Source organism: Chelonia mydas, chromosome 18, assembly GCF_015237465.2.
Source record: "Chelonia mydas isolate rCheMyd1 chromosome 18, rCheMyd1.pri.v2, whole genome shotgun sequence".
In the NCBI taxonomy this organism is placed as follows: Eukaryota; Metazoa; Chordata; order Testudines; family Cheloniidae; genus Chelonia; species Chelonia mydas.
In genome coordinates, this window is record NC_051258.2 from 5,165,901 (window position 1) to 5,181,606 (window position 15,706).

The 15,706-nt window shown below is 47.1% G+C and overlaps 1 pseudogene; it reads left to right on the forward strand.

Annotated features, from left to right (window-relative positions):
• The first annotated feature begins 974 nt into the window (after window positions 1-974).
• Window positions 975-8,419, forward strand: LOC122463282 (annotated as a pseudogene).
• Window positions 8,420-15,706: the final 7,287 nt, after the last annotated feature.

Sequence of the window (15,706 nt, forward strand, 5' to 3'; positions counted from 1 at the left end):
TCCTTTTTTTCCCGGCGGCTTTTGCCACTGCCCTCCCCATCCACTCAGGACCCTGCTCCCATCTCTCTGAGGGCTGACACGCCTGCTGCCTAGAGATGGACCTAGGCTGAGACCTGCAAACTCTGGGGCTGCAGTTCCAGGCAGCAGCATTCCCTGCTTCCAACCGAGATGCCTCTTCCTGGCCAGTCAGAACTCGGAAGGCAAAGCATTGTGAGCGCAGCTAGTGCAGCCCTTGAGAGGGCTGCTGCAGCGGTGGAGCTGTCAGCACAGCCACGATTCTGACTGGTTTCTGCAGAGGGAGGGGCAGGGACTAGCCTTATATGTACAGAACATGGGCTACACCTGCATGGCTCCTGAGAAGCTGTGATGATTAGTGGCTGCTGGTGGCCCAGGTAGGCGATTGGTGATGAGGCCTGGAGGGTGCGTGTGTATATAATAACCACATGCTTGAATCTACAGCATGGGGAAAGTTAGACCTGTGGGCAGGGCAGGGCAGGGCAGGGCAGGGCAGGGCAGGGCAGGGCAGGGCAGGGCAGGGCAGGGCAGGGCAGGGCAGGGCAGGGCAGGGCAGGGCAGGGGGAAGTTCTTCCTTGGCCTCTATCTTGCATGCACACAAGTCTGGAGAAGTGTGTCCTCAGTGCAGTAGTAGCTTTATTTCCCTGCCTAGCTGTCCTCTGACTCCTGTCCATGTGGCTAGAGAGCAGGTCAGTATGGTGTGTTAACAGAGGGTGTCTCTAAAGAGAGAGACTGGGTGCTAGGGAGCTCCCCTGAGTCTCCTGGGATGGGGGGGTGCCAACTCCACACCCAGCTGGCCAAGGAAGGGCGAAAGTCTGAGAAAAGAAAGAGGCTTTTTGCTGATTGAAAATACCAGTGCTGCTAATCCTGGAGGGAGGACCTGCCAGCTGGGGCTTGTTAGGGAGAAGGAATTTTAAAAGGAGGCAGCAAACTCTAGCTGGCTTTCCTATGGGAGGAGACCTGGGTCCTCGCTCCATGCTTTACACAACTCACTGAGCTGTAAGGAGATAGAGACTGTGCAGGAGCCATAGCTCTTGCTGGCCCCTGAAAGAAAGGGTTAGGATCTGCTTGAGCCCCGCTCGCAAAGGGGGTTGTGCTGGGGCCTCTACTTTACCTTCCCTCCTGTCAAGGTGCTGATACTATAGAAGAGTATGCCCCTTTTCCTTGCTTGAAGGGGCCATGCTATCTTGAATGGTGAGGAAGGATGGGTGGCTTCAGGTAGAGCCACAGCTTTAGGAAGTGAGCCAGTCCGCTGCTTTGGGGTATTGGGAGAAAAATAGCTGCTCTCTGTAATACCCTGAGACTAAAAACCTTCTCTCCTCTCACTGCAGGATGGTATAGTGGGGAGGGTGTTAGCCTGGGTCTTCCAAAATATGGGTTTGATTCTTGCCTCTGCCACATATGTCCTGTGTGGTATTAGGCAAATCACTTCCATTATCAGTGTCTCCTTTCCCCTTCTGTAGGATGGGGATAATGCCCCCGACAGTTGCTGTGAGAATAAAAACCATTAAGGATTGAAGTGCTCATACAGTGCAGTAAGGAGCTAATTAGATAGAGCTGAGCAAACCATGCTGCTGCTGGATGAGCACACTTCATCCCCAGCCAACCAGGAAATTCCTTGTCCCAGTTACAGAAAATACCTCTGTGTGCAGTGGCACGAACCCTTCTGGTGTTGCTGGTATTTGTGGTTGTATGCAAGGCTGCAGTTATTATCTGTTACTGATCCAGTTACAGACAAGCCTCTGTAGCAGTGTGTTGGGCTCTGACATGTTGGTTTTAGCAGGGAAGCTTGCTCTGGGTTTTTGTTACTGTCCTAGCATTGTAATTGGTGTAGAAACCAAGGCCAAAACAACCACTGGTCTTGACTGCCTTGACTCGTGTATATTTTTGGCGTGCCAGTGCTGAACCAGCTTAGGCTTGACTTCCAGAACTGCTATGCCCTGGAGTTTCCATTGACTGCACTTGGTGCTGGGGGAACTCTGCACTTCTGGAGATGTCCCTTTTGGCCTTGGAATCTCTGAATCCAAGATTGGACAAAAGCAGGGGGTCCTACTGAGAATGTTGGCTGAGGTCAGCTCCTCAGTGTGGAAAATTTCGCTTCCAAGGGAGACCCGGAAAAGGCTATGAAATCAATTTTTCTCTGGCAATTAGTTACCAACATCTTATCCTTTCTTAAATGGCAAGACTGGCTAGTGACACCAAGGATCCTGAAAGCCACCCTGATTACTGAATCTGGTTTTTAGTGGCTTGGAACATGGATTGTGCACCAGCATGGGAAGGCGGGGAGGAAAACATGGTAAATGCACCTAAACTACTGGAATACTTCATGAGAGAGGGTAAGTTTATGGCTTTCCAATCTGACCCAATGTAGAACAGGTCCTAGCTGACATTTGGGCAACGTTCTGTGGGATGCTCCATGAAAGATGAACCGTCAGGCCTCTAAACATCCCCCATCAACTGCCGTGAAGGCAAATACCTCTTTAAGTGCTGGCAAAAGATGATAACTTGAGAGCCCTGGAGACCAAAGGCCTCTGTGCCCATCTAGAGCAGGAACAGCAGAGGTGACAGCTAGGCAAGGTCCCTACACCCCAGTGCTTCATGACCTAGTGCACCAGCAGCCCACTCTCCATTGCCCAGTCAGCCACTGTCACTCTGAGTCGGACAACAAGGGAGAGAGTTGATGCCAGTCATGGTGGGTTGGTTGTGGTGGACCCCAGGCCGGTAGGTTCTGTCTTTAGTCATCTGAACTACTTCGCAAAATCCACTAACCAGCTGAGAGGGGCAGCCATGAAGCAGGCTCTTTCCACCCATCTGTGTAGCTACCACAAGGTGTTACAGCAGGTGTTCAGGCCCTTCAGACAGAACTCTCTCTCCTGGATGGTTCAGTGCAGTGTCTAACAGCAGCCTTGTCTTGGCTCCCCCATTCCTACAGGCTTAAAGCAGCTATACCAGGATCAGCTGCTCTGTGATGCCACCATAGTAGCAGAAGGAAAGAGGTTCCCATGTCACAGGTAAAGATTTCAATATTTTTTTTTATGAAATTAAAAGTTTGGTTGATAAAGGTAATATACTTATATTCTGTAGGTCATTTGACTCGGTATTGCATGATGTCTCTTTTTTTAAAATATAAAATTTAACACTGCGCACATTAAATGGATTAAAAATGGCAAATGATCAGGTCTAACTGTAAATGGGGAATCCTCACTTAGGTGTATTTCTGGTGGGGTCCTGCACAGATTGGTTCTTGGCCCTATGCTACCTAACACTTGTAACTCTTCTGCCAGGTGAAGTCTGCAGCAATGAGGGCCAGGTTCAATATCTAGGGATTCCTCTTACATTACAACATGGAAATGGCTTGAGCTCCCCACCCAGTAATCTGGGAAAAGAGGGCCCCACTACGAGGCAGTATTTCTCCACTGGCAAGCACTGAGTCTGTGTGTAACAAAAGAACTTTTATCAAAAGGGACTCAAGCATTAACACATCATTCTCCCTCCCTCCACACCATCACAGGGCCTAATAACATCAGCCACACTATCAGGGGCTCGTTCACCTGCACATCTACCAATGTGATATATGCCATCATGTGCCAGCAATGCCCCTCTGCCATGTACATTGGTCAAACTGGACAGTCTCTACGTAAAAGAATAAATGGACACAAATCAGATGTCAAGAATTATAATATTCATAAACCAGTCGGAGAACACTTCAATCTCTCTGGTCACGCGATTACAGACATGAAAGTTGTGATATTACAACAGAAAAACTTCAAATCCAGACTCCAGCGAGAGACTGCTGAATTGGAATTCATTTGCAAATTGGATACAGTTAACTTAGGCTTGAATAGAGTCTGGGAGTGGCTACGTCATTATGCAAGGTAACCTATTTCCCCTTGTTTTTTCCTAACCCCGCCCCCCCGACGTTCTTGTTAAACCCTGGATTTGTGCTGGAAATGGCCCACCTTGATTATCATACACATTGTAAGGAGAATGATCACTTTAGATAAGCTATTACCAACAGGAGAGTGGGGTGGGGGGGGAGAAAACCTTTTGTAGTGATAATCACCCATTTTTTCATGGTTTGTGTGTATAAAAACGTCTTCTGTACTTTCCACAGTATGCATCCGATGAAGTGAGCTGTAGCTCACGAAAGCTCATGCTCAAATAAATTGGTTAGTCTCTAAGGTGCCACAAGTACTCCTGTTCTTTTTGCAAATACAGACTAACACGGCTGTTACTCTGAATCTCCCTCCACTGCATCCCACTCACAGTTGGCTGTCCTTGGTCAGCAAAGACCTTAATTCTACATTTTCTGAGCTGAGTTCAATTTACCAACCCTCTCCATTGACATAGCTACAACAACACTGCATACAACTCTCACCGAGGCGTACTTCTAGACAGTCGTGGAATACAGGAATTACATTGCCCACCAATGCAATGCAGACTCTGATGCAGAACACTGTGCCCATTCTTAGCACAGGCAGAGGAGGACAACCTGCTGTAACAGAATTATGAGGGCAGCATATAACAGCAGAACTTTAAACTTTGCCAGTGCAGCTGGGTTAACGTAGGAATTGTCAGGCTGGATCAGACCAGTGGTCAGTGTAGTAGTCCAGTCCCCTGTTCTTGCAGTTGCCAACAGTGGATACTTCAGAGGAAAATATATATGTGGTTTTGCTTTGTTTTTGTCTTGGAATAATCTATTGATGGGGTAACTTTTTCCCTCCGAGGTTGGCATCTGACCCGGCAGCCTTTATATACTTTCCAATGGGTATTACCTTGCATTTATCAACACTGAAGAATCTGCTATTGTGTTGCCCATTCATGTAGTTTTGTTAGGTCCCTCTAAAGTTCCTCATTCATCTTCAGCTTTGACTAATGTAAATTGTTACCTTTGCTGTTCATCATTTCTTCTAGATTGCTAATACATTAAACAACCCAGTCCTGGTATCTTAGTTTATTTTGGGAACCCAATGTGAAAATGTTTGATCTATGTTACTTGCTCTCGCCTCATGTGAGGGACTCTATTAGGTAATCAAAGTGTTATCATTATCTCAATGTTTGTCTCCACCTTCAGCAGCAGTTAAAAGTACCCTTTAACACCATGTTGCAATACTAGCTCGAAGGAGAGGGTGCCTCTTATCGAGCCAATAATACCACTTCCTGCAGCCTGCTGGCCTTTCCTTGGATGTCTCCTTTCCAAAATCTCATCAGGTCTTGTTCTGCTCTGCCAGAGAGCTAAGGAGATCAGAGCCCCCTGAGGGAGGCAGAACTGTAGCTGGTGTGTGCTCCATTAATCCTATTCCCCTATCCCCATAGGTTGCTGGTGGCAGCTATCAGCCCTTACTTCAAGGGCATCTTTACCAGCTCCTTCAAGGAACCCCAGGATGGAGAAGTTGTGCTTCAGGACATGGCCTCTTCCATTGTGCAAACCATACTGAACTACTTGTACATGGGAGAGATCTCTCTTACTAAAGAGTCTGCCCAGGGGCTTTTTGTAGCAGCCAGCAGGCTTCAGGTTCTCCCCCTGCTGGAGATCTGCACAACAGAATACAACAGGTAATACAATAAACCTGAGGCTAGCTGGTTCTGCTCTTGGGGGCAGAGGGAGGCTAATGCATGTGTAAAAATGTCTCTCTCTCTTACAATCTACCCAGTAACATTACAATCTCTGGTTATTCCAATCAGGTTCCTTATGGAGAATGTCTCCATTGAGAACTGCCTTGTATATTATGCGCTGGCTTATGCACACAACAATGAAGCTCTGCTTGGTGTCGCCATGAACCTCATTACCACAAACTTTGGGCACTTCTCCAAAGAGGAGGATGACTTCTTACATCTGGACCTTAGCACTCTGGTCAGCATAATCTCTCTGGATGGCCTCATGGTCGCCTCTGAGCTGGTTATCTACCAGGCTGTAAACGCTGGATGAGGTTTCAAACAACTGAGTGTAGCCTTCTCATTGGTGAGCTGATGAAGCACATCCGCGTCCTGCTCCTTAGCCAGAATGAGGTCCGGGAGGTCCAGTCAGACTGGGAGCACTGTCTGGATGTTCAGATGTGGCAGAAGAAGCTGGACAGTAAAGATGGACCATTTGATTCTAGGGCACTCAGGCAGGGAATGTATAATGAGTGTATTGTGTGTGTGTGTGGGTCTGTCCAGGTGGGTAAGCAAATGGATGGAAAATGAGGAGTTTCATGTGTGCTATTTTGACCCTCGAAAAGAGAACTGGGAAAAGCTGCCAGCTTTGAATTCCCTGTACTCTCCAGCCTGCGTGGCAGTGGGTGACAAGCTGTATGTATCCGGAGGCACCCTTAGGGACAAATCTCACTCAGATGCCCTTCACGAATATGACTTCCTTAAAGGCCAGTGGATACATCTGCCTCTCATGTCGGTAGCTTGTACTTCACATGGGTTTTTAGCTTGTAACCAGAAGCTTTATGCTTTGGGAGGCTGTTGCAGGTTTGAAAATTACCTTGATTCTGCAGAGTGCTTTGACTTGATGGAGAAGACCTGGACTCCCATCTCTCGGCTGCCATTTGCTCTGAGCTGTTCTGCCTCTGCTGTGCTCAAGGACAAACTTTACTTAATAGGTGGAGAGAGGAAAAAACAACTTGTTCACAGAGATGTATAAGGGAGTTCTGATTTATGACGTTAACTCTGGCACATGGACACAGGTTCCTCTGACGGTGGAGTGCTGCTTTGCAGATGCAGTCCCCATGAATAATGGGATCTATGTCATTGGTGACTATTCCAAGGAAAGAATGAGACACCTTCCTGTTAGGTCCCCTTCTCCAGGAATTATTTGTGGCTCTGCTCTGTGTTTCTTCATCAGCGAGGACGACAGAATGGACGAGGATGTTTTTGTTCCACAGATGCCAAGAGGAATTGCTGGTGCTGGTGTGGTGCAGTGGGAGAGGAGAATCTATGTGTTGGGAGGGGAGAACTGCTGGGTATATACTAACCCCAATGTACTTAATGAAAGTCCAGACACATATTATGACACCATTTACTTTTGGGAACCCAGTGACCTCACCTGGACTGAATGCCCAGAAAACCTCCCTATTGTTGATGACGGGGTAAGTGGGTTTGGGTGTGTGACAATGAAGATACCAAAAAAACACATTCTCTCCCTCTTGTCCTAAAGGGGACAGTAGGAGTGTGGCTATTCAGCAGTTACATGTATAGCTGCTGTTAATGTTTTCTAAAGCCTATACCTCTCAGGGTTGTCTGCAGGGGAAAAGTCACAAGAATATCTGCCCCCAGATGCCTTGTCTTAGCCTAACCATAGATTTTTTTAACTGAAATCCAAGGGACAGCATTTGAAATGAAGACACTTGATTCATCCAATAGTATGTGAGATTGAAACCCAATAACTACATGCTTACCTATTTTAAGTCCCAAAAGTTGACCATCCTCCCTTTTCTCTGCTGTGGAGTCTTGGTAGCTGGGGATGGTCGCTGCTGGAGTATATGATGATGACTCCAACTACATGGAGCTAATATTTTAAGTATTGTGTGAAGGAAGATTCCCTTCCTTCCACACTTACTACTTAAATATGTTTTTAATTGCCTATTTATTGATGTCTGGGTAAGTGGGGTTTTTTGTTTTGTTTATCTTTGATGCTCTGAGGTTCTTTGACACTCAAGGTGATGCTAAAATTTTCAGTTCATTTTTTCATTTCATTCATTTACCACAGGGTCTTGTGGTACAGATGTGGGGCATAGTCAGTCAATAGCCTTCTCCTTAGATGTGATGGTAACTTAACCATCTTTGCTTTTGGTACTTGTTTACTGTCCACACTGACTTAAAATACAAGTAAATGCACAGAAATGTTCAGACGTCTTTAGAGCTGTCAATTAACTCTTTAATCCCTGAAAGTCTCTCCAAACACTGGTTGGTTTTTTGTTTTTGTTTCTGAATTTGGGTATGTAGTCACCTGGCAGATGTGCTTCTCACTCCTAAAACTGGGGACCAGATGTCATTTATCTGGTGTCAGGTGTTAAAGGGACACTCCCCTGCCGCTACCTGGGCTGTACCTGTTCCATAGGCAAACTGAGCTCACCGAAGCTCTAAACTGTCACCAGAACAGCTCTAGCAAGAAACTATTGAAATTCCTCTTCCATTTCAAGGAGTCAACACTAAAGATGCAATGCCTGACTAGCAGGTGTGATCTCAAAGGATGTTTTGTCCCCCACCTCAACAAATACTTCTGTAATTCTGTTGCAGCCCTGGTGAGCAGGAATGTTGAGTTCTGGCTCTGGCTGCTCTAGATTAATGAGTATCTGATTATTTCCCCCCCCCTAAAGTGTATGAGTCTGACATGTTAGTTCTGTATGTTAGACAACAATGGAAGTGTCTTGTAACATTATTGGACTGCTTGAATAAAGTATAATACATTATGCTAGAGGCATTGAAGTTCTTCTTGATTCCCCTCTCTATAAGAAGGGACCCATGAACAAGAAGTCAGTTATGGCCCATTTGTATTCACAATTCTAAGGGTGGGAGCAGGAGGATAAGGGAAGAAGCAGCCCTCTTTCCCTCCCCTCCCCCTCCCATCCCCAGAAAAAGCCTCCTATTTCAGGAGGGGCATGTGCATGTGTATTCATTGCTATAAGGTCCTTGCCTGTGCTAAATGGAGCCGCCGAGTCTGCCTAAATGAAGACTGGGCCTCAGTCTGTGACGATGTGAGGCAGCAGGGAGAGGGGAGTGTTGACCTGGGAATGTGCCCTGGGGATGGGAGACCTGAGAGCCCGTAACCTGAGCCAGGAGGGGGAGGTAACACCTCTGCCCAGGAATGTGAACAGAAGCAGCAGGAGAGAGTCTGCTGGGGGGGGGGTTAGTTTTCAGTTTGGGGCTGGGTGGAGGAACGCAGGGAACTCCAGGGCTGGGGTCTAAGCTCCCCCAGAAGGACTTGACTGAGGGGTCTTGGTTGTACCCACAAGCTCTGTTTTGGACTGTGTTCCTGTTGTCCAATAAACCTTCTGTTTTACTGGCTGGCTGAGAGTCTCAGTGAATCCCAGGAAGAGGGGTGCATGGCCTCCTCCCCCACACTCCGTGACAAGTCAGAACTGCATGAGTAGAAAGGTCACATTAATGTTCCAGAAGGATGAAGGTCAGACCCACCCTGCTATCTTCTTGACCCCTGGCCCTCCCCCTCTAAGGCTAAATTCAGATCTCCTCCCAGCTGCCAGGTTTGGGAGCTGCCTCTATCTGGCAAATGAGAAATCCCACTCCAGATAATAAAGGGAGGAAAGCAAGGCCCTCCGTGTCCCTTGTCTTACTAGCAAACTGTGGGATGGCAGGAGGGGGGAAGCAGAATGCCCACCTCATGCATAAAACTAGCAATTCTCCATCTCTCCTAGGATCTCTGCAGAGCTCAATCCTCCCCCTGCCTGCAGCCTTTGGAGGCTGAGGAAAGGAAAGCAGAGTCTAGTTCCTGGCCAGCTGTCAGCTCGGAGTCATAAGGGGGAAGAGGAGGATCTGACTGCTTGACATCACTTCAGCCTTCTCCCTGGAAAACAGTCCTGCGTACGTGGAATCATGCATGCAGTAGCTTCCGTAGACATTTGATGGGGTTACTTTCCACAAATGCAGTGATATGGAAAGAGAGGTTGTGTATCCCCTGGCCCACATAATATAGCACTCCTGATGCAGGACATATCTTTAGTATAAACAAAGAAAGGGGTGGGGAGGTTGGTAGGACAGCAAGGCCAAACCACTACAAAGCTCTCTGCATAGAACTCACCTTGATCAACTCACTCAAATTTTAAAGTTTTTTTAACCTTGGGCCTGAACTGGCTGAGGGTCTATGGAAAAAATAGCTTATGATCATCTAAATTAAATGCTGTCAGAATGCATGCACACATTCCCTATGGCACCTTTCCAGGGCTGGGACTTGCACGCTAAAAAAAAAAAATTCTAATGGTTTTGGTCCGTAAGTTAAATGTGCTGTTCATATCTACTGCTGGGCCTGTGTCAGGAAGAAGGAGGATAAAGATGACACAACATAACTACCAGTCTCAGGGCATTGGGAATGGAGCACAGACTTTTCAGTTCTAGCTTAGCAGCTAAAACCCAACCCGAGTGCAAAGTTGACATCCCCAGACTATCTTCAGTGGTTCATAGAATATCAGGGTTGGAAGGGACCTCAGGAGGTCATCTAGTCCAACCCCCTGCTCAAAGCAGGACCAATCCCCAATTAAATCATCCCAGCCAGGGCTTTGTCAAGCCTGACCTTAAAAACTTCTAAGGAAGGAGATTCCACCACCTCCCTAGGCAACCCACTCCAGTGCTTCACCACCCTCCTAGTGAAAAAGTTGTTCCTAACATCCAACCTAAACCTCCCCCACTGCAACTTGAGACCATTACTCCTCGTTCTGTCATCAGCTACCACTGAGAACAGTCTAGATCCATCCTCTTTGGAACCCCCTTTCAGGTAGTTGAAAGCACCTATCAAATCCCCCCTCATTTTTCTCTTCCGCAGACTCAGCAATCCCAGTTCTCTCAGCCTCTCCTCATAAGTCAAGGTAAGTGAGGCTGGTGCACGTCACAGTGGCCATCGCAAAGACTCCTTGCACACTGGGCTCTGTGGAAGGATTGCTACCAGGACTTTTGTGCATGTGTGATGGGTCTAATACAGCAGTTCTCAAACCGTGGGTCATGACCCCATTTTAATGGGGTTGCCAAGGCTGGCTTAGACTTCCCCAAGCCCCACCACCCAGGGCCAAAGCCTGAGCCCCACCGCCTGGGGTGGAAGCTAAAGCCTGAAGAATTCAGCCCTGGGCAGGGGCCTCACGTTACAGGCCCCCTGCTGGGGGCTGAAACCCTTAGGCTCCTCTACCTGGAGTGGCGGTGCTTGGGCAGGCTCAGGCTTCAGTCCACCCTCCTGGTGTTGTGTAGTAATTTTTGTTGTCAGAAGGGGGTCATGGTGCAATGAAGTTTGAGAACCCCTGCTCTAGCAGACTGAACTTCCCTCTTGCGCACACAGAAGCTCCTCGAAACAAATTATTTGCCCATTAATTCTGCCCCAGTCCCCAAACAGGCAAAGCAATTCACAAGCCAATCTAAGTGCAAAGGTGGACTTTTTAGAGCAGTTTGAAAATTTATGTGTTAAATAGAAATCTCTGCTCAGCCTTAATACTGGTGCCATCACTGCTCCTTCATCACCTGTGCAAGAATCATCAGTGATTTTTGGAAAGGGAAGACCTGGCTCTTTTTTCTTTAAAATGGGCTGTATAAAAGGAACTCAAATCGAAACTGGTTCTCCGGGCTGAAGTACGAGCAGCAGGTTCACAATGCAGCGTGCGCTCCCGGGTAAACCTTGGCACACAGGGTGGTGTATTAGTCTCTGAAGCAGAAGGACCTGAGTTGGTGCGTCAGTGAGGGCAACACCATCTCTTCCCTTTTAAGGCTTTTCTTGGCAGCAAAAAGGGATGCTCCAGGGCCTGGCCACTTCTAACTGACCAATAGGATTTTAGGGGATTTCTCGGCCTCCCCCAAATAACCATTAGCAAAGAGGGCAAAATGAGCCCTGGGCTGAGACCCCCAGGACAAATATGAACCTAAAGGCCAATGTGTATCTCGAGTCTCCCCATGGGGCTCTGGGGAGCAGGGCAGGCATGTGTGATAAATTCCATCCAACATCCCCCTTATGTCCCAGCCCGGGACGTCTCCGCCTACCTCTTAGCCCTGTGCTCCCTTTGGCAGCAGCAAACAAGGTACATGTCCCACTGCCCAGGAGACCCCAGTCTGGCCTAAAGGCACCTCCAGGCTTTTCCTCTCTCCCTGCCTGGGAATTAAGGTCACATCTTTACAGAGAGTTGAAGAAGCTGGAACCCAGCAAGTCTGAGTTAATGTCATGGTTTCACAGTGTCTCCTTGGAAGAAACAAATATCTCCTTAATCCCAACTGAGTGGAGTTCAATCAGTTCTCAGCCTGAGTGCAGGGCTTGGTCTTCACTCTCATTCCTTAGATTATCGTGCCCCCCAGTGGCCGTTTCATTTCCCTCATGGAGTTTACACAGAAACACAATTTCCTTTGCACAGATCCACGAACTGTAACGTTTGTCTCTTGTCCAAGCTGGGGCATTAAACGCCATTGAAACTTTCTCTCTTTCAATGGAAATAATAGACAAAAAGAGGGGATGTGCCTACCTGCCACTCTGTCAGTGGGATAGTCACGCCCCTCTTCCTTTGTCTTATTGTTGTTACTTCATGGAAGGTCTGGGAGGGAATAAATGGCTGAGTTAAGTCCAGGCTGAGGAAAGAAAAGAGCCACCATCCTCCTGAAAATCCCAGTGCCCAGGGAAAACCTGGCCCTGCTACTGGAATCACTGATGTGCAGGAGATTTGAGTGGCAAAGGGATTGTCTGACTAGGCGGGGCATGAACAACAATCTACAGTAATGGCGTTAACTGCAAGCACATGCTAATCGTGCTCTGAAGAGAAGGGCAATTGCCCTGCATGCTCTTCAGCCATGAATGCAGGTTAAATATTGGGCAATAATGAGTGTGCTGGGGGAAGCTGGTCCAAACATACAGGTGGAAATAATTCCTTGAAACACCTTTCCACGGAGAATACAACCATAGGTTAGAGACACACATGAGCTTGTCCTGGTGGAGTGGTTAAACTGAGGGCTTTGGAATCCCTTGGCATCTGCCTGCACAGGTTTGAATATTTGCTAACTACAAAATCCACAGAGTATTTTGTTTTAAGCCCCACCCACAAAGTCATGGGACCTCCTTGTCAACCACCTCCTGGCACTGGCCAAGTTGGCCATCTATAAATCAAGAAGGAGGGGATTGGACAGGAGGATTCCCAGCAACCAAGGCTGTGGGGCTGAATTTTGTGCACTTGCCTCTTCAAGTCTCCAGGCAGAGTTCCTCTGGTCAGCATCCACTAGCTCCTAGCACTCTTTTTGAGGAGCAGTGGGCGCCGTCCGGGGTTCTCTGCTTGGTATCCCCTTTGGGAAGCCTGATTCTAAACCTATGGCTTTCAATCCCACTCCTTTTTTTTCATTTGTTGGCCCTGGAATCAGCTGATCCCTGTGTTTTCACTGTTGCGCCCCTTCTAAAGACAGACAGGCCCTTTAGTATGCTAGATGGATCTCCATAGGGATTCTTCAGGTTCATGGGGACCAAATAGGCAATCCTAATTTATTTGCAACGAAGAATCTCCATGAATTAATCAGCCCTGAGTGCACAACAGTCATTCTTCATGGGTTTGTAACCCACAATCTCTGCAAACTGATCAGCCCTGAAAGGTCATCAGTCACTCCAGATTTCCCAGATACTGGCAGTCTCCAGGAACTGTAAGCCCTGAATGAAATGCAGGTATTCCCAACTTGTTTGGGAAGAAGAATCTGCACAAATTGATCAGCCCTGAAAGATTAGCAGTGACTCCTATCTTGTTTACCATGAACAAACTCATGGAACTGGTAAACCCGTAACGATCAGCAGTGATTCCTAACTTATTGGCAATGAACAATCGTGGGAACCAATAAGCCCCAAATGGTCAACAAAAAGAAAAGGAGTACTAGTGGCACCTTAGAGACTAACCCATTTATTTGAGCATAAGCTTTCGTGAGCTACAACTCACTTCATCGGATGCATTCAGTGGAAAAATGGTCAACAGTCACTCCTATCTCGTGGGACAGGAGCAATCTCTGGGATCTGTAAATCCTGAATGATCAGCAGTAACTCCTAACTAGCTCGCAATGATGAATCTCTGCTAACTGAGAAGCCAAGAATGGTCAGAAGTGACTCCTCACTTGTTTGTCATGAAGAATCTCTGCAAACTGATCACCCCTGCTGGTCAGCAGTCACACCTGATACACTTGACATCAGCAACCTGCAAGCATGTTAAGCCCTCACTGAAAAGCAATGAAGCAATAAATTATTGCAATGATGAATTTGCGCAAACTGATCAACCCTGAATGATCAGCAGGGACTCCTATGTTGTTTGCCATGAACAATTTCTGCAAACCAATTAGCCCTGAATGGGCAAAGGTCATTCCTAACTTGTTTGCAATGAGGTATTTGCATGAGCTGACCAGCCCTGAAAGGTCAGCAGTAACTCCTAACTTTTTTTCAGTGAATAATATCCAGGAACTGACCCCTCTGAATGATCCGCTGGGACTTCTAACTTCTTTGCTACGAAGCAGCTGGATGAGGTGATATCTTTTATTGGACCAATGTCTGTTGGTGAGAAAGACAAGCTTTTGAGCCTATCAGTCCTCATCCTCAAAGGAGACCTTTTAAAAGACGAGCCTGAGAGCTTAAAATCATAACTCTGCTAGAGAGGAATCATCACGGTCTGAACAGAAGCACTATTTATGGCTTATTACCACAATCCTTACCCCTCTAATCCCCCCCCTTTTTTGTCCTCTGATTGCAGAGGTGTTAACGGGACACCCTACCTTGAGTGGTCCCTTAGAATGGGTGCCAACTATTTATGCTAAATAATCTGTTACACTTTGCATTTTGCTGTGACATTTGGAGTACCTTTCCCAGGCCTGAAGAAGAGATCTGTGTGGCTCAACAGCTTGTCTCTCTCAACATCAGAAGCTGGTCCAATAAAAGACATTACCGCACCCACCTTCTCTCCTTTTTGTTCTTGGAAGCTAACCCTGGCGGAAAAAAACACCATCAAGGGAGTGTTAGAGGAGTGGAAACTGCCTTTAACAAAGACTGTAGCTTGTTAAGTTAGGTCTTAGCCTTAGAAAGAGTATTTTTACTTTGTATGCAACCCTTTCTACCTTTATTCCTTTTACTTGGTGTCACTTAACCCAGTGGTTCTCAACCTGTGTATGCAGAGGTCTTCCAGGGAACACTCAACCCTTCTAGATCAGTGTTTTTCAACCGGTGAGTTGTGACCCCCCAGGGGGGTCACAGAACAGGTTTAGGTGAGTTGCAAGTGCAGGGCCAGTGTTCGGGGGTGGCAAGCAGGGCCCCATGAAGCTAAGTTACATGCTTCAGCACTGGATGGCGGGGCTTGGGTTTCAGCCCTGCCACCCAGGGCTCCGGCTTCAGACAAGGCTCACAAGTGAAAAACAGGCTCAAGTATCACACTGAAATGTAAGTACAATATTTATTTTCCAATCGATTTATTTTATAATTATATGGTAAAAATGAGAAAGGAAGCAATTTTTAGTAGTAGTGTGCTGAGACATTTTGTGTCTGATCTGGACTTCGGAAAGGGGTACAGTAGTCTGGAAAGGTTGAGAACCATGACTTAACTTATTTTTTTTTTAATAAACTTGTTTTATTTTTACTATAAACCAGCCCAGTGCTGTCTTTGAAGGGAAGAATGTGTTTACCCCAGTAAATTAATAAGCTGTAAGGTTCTGAACAGTAGATTTAATATTTTCTGTGAATGTACAGTGGTAGGTGCTGTGCATTGCAAAGAAACATCTCAGAGGTGCTTGGAGGCTGGAGTTCACTGATTGTTACCTGCTAGGCAAGGTCTGGCCTGGGAGAGCCTTGAGGAGTTTGTTGGTGAGGAGGACAGGCTGGTGTGGCAGGAAGCTCATGCTCAGTCTTGCTTAGGAAGAGGTAACACAGTGGCTCCCAGTTCTAGGCATCCCAGGAGCGTGTTACACTTGGTCTACTATATCAGTGGACTTCAGTGTAGAACTGCCATGTTCCCAGAACAATCAGTAATCCTGGTTGTAGTCAACCTCCTACCAAAGATGG